At 38.8% G+C, this 1,586-nt stretch overlaps 1 pseudogene; it reads right to left on the reverse strand.

Annotated features, from left to right (window-relative positions):
• Positions 1-473: 473 nt before the first annotated feature.
• On the reverse strand, positions 474-1,586 carry LOC143409000 (RNA 3'-terminal phosphate cyclase pseudogene; annotated as a pseudogene).

Genomic DNA, 1,586 nt, shown 5'->3' on the forward strand with positions numbered 1-1,586 from the left:
AGGATAATTTTTTATTGTAAAGACTACTGTGGTCTTGAAATAAACATGCGATATAATATATAACTAAGTGAGGTTTGGGATTATGAAAATTATGTTTCTTGGATCATAGCTATTATACAAACTGAATATGTTTTTGCTATTATGAATTTTATTTTATATTTTTCTTGTAAACTATAATTCTGTTACCTGTTGATGTTTTGCAGAGGTACTCCTTTTTTTCAGGTATAAAGAATATTTTAATAATTTAATATTGAAATTGACTATCATACATATCCATCAATTCTTACATTTTATTGCCCATATCTCAGGAGATATTTAAGTAAGATCAATTTGATGAAGCATTCTCAGTAAATCTAGAACATATTTCATATCCAAATTTAGTCAGTCCCTTTAATAATATTCGCTGTTTTGTAGCATACATGAAATAAGTTAGTGCAATACATCACTGGGGTATCATTTAAGAGGTACATACCCTATAGATTTAGATTTCTCATTCCAATTCCTTGGAATTCAATAATATAAGTGTCTTTAGAGTAATCTTCATCTTCTGATTTCTTCACAGTAAATTTAGCCTTTGCTAGTTGTTCAGCAAAATGTATAGCAGTTTGTGTATGGAGTGTAACTGGTCCTGTTTTTATTCTGGAAACTCCATTGGCTAATGCCATGAAAATAATCAGCTGGTCTTGCAGAAACTCATCCACAGTTCCACCATGTCTAAGATTAGTTAACAGCATTTCAGCAGCATCAGTTCCAACCTTGTCTGCATTTACACCTCGTTTCCCAAGCAATGATCCAGCAAACAGCCTATGGATGTCTCAGCAATAATTATTATTCCATTTCCATTGCCAAATGCTTGGTCTTTGGGTTCCTGAACAGGCTGGATGTTAACATATAGATTTCTGATCTCCTTTCTGATGGATGCATCTCACAGCGGCTGCCGCCATATCTTTTGCTACTTTAAATGGCAGAACACCAGCAATAAAAGCTCTTCCATATATCTTAGTCACAGAGTCACGATCCGTCAAATTTATTGGGTTTGACTGTGTAACTGGTGACATTCGAACAATCACTTCACCACCACCTTTAGGATAACAGCCCCTCATTTTGATGTCACAATTAAAATTAAAACCGATTTTTTCAACAATTGGCTTGAAGACCATCACGGTGTAGTCGATCTGTGGTGCCATTTCAGCATTAGTTCCACCTTTCAAACCAAGTACTGATGGAGAAGCAGCAAACAGAACACATGGCATTCAAACCTGCATCAAGAGGCACACACTCCCTTCTGTCTTGGTATCTGCTGTATGGATTCCACCTTTGATCTTCTCTGGTGTGAAGGTTACTTCAGTTGAACAAATTTCTGCCCCCTCCAGTTGCCCATCACACAAATCTCCAATCATTTCCAGTCCAGATAAATGTTGAGGCTTTCAGGTCATAATACTCAGGCCCTGCGTGCTGCGGCCTGCCTGGATCTTCTGCACCCGCAAGGGGAGGCCCAGGACACAGCTGGGGGCGGTGGAGACCCTGAGGATCTGGCTGCCACCTTCCATGATCCCACCGTCGACCTCCACCCACTGCCCCGACAT

The sequence above is a fragment of the Callospermophilus lateralis genome, chromosome 1, assembly GCF_048772815.1.
Source record: "Callospermophilus lateralis isolate mCalLat2 chromosome 1, mCalLat2.hap1, whole genome shotgun sequence".
Lineage (NCBI taxonomy): Eukaryota > Metazoa > Chordata > Mammalia > Rodentia > Sciuridae > Callospermophilus > Callospermophilus lateralis.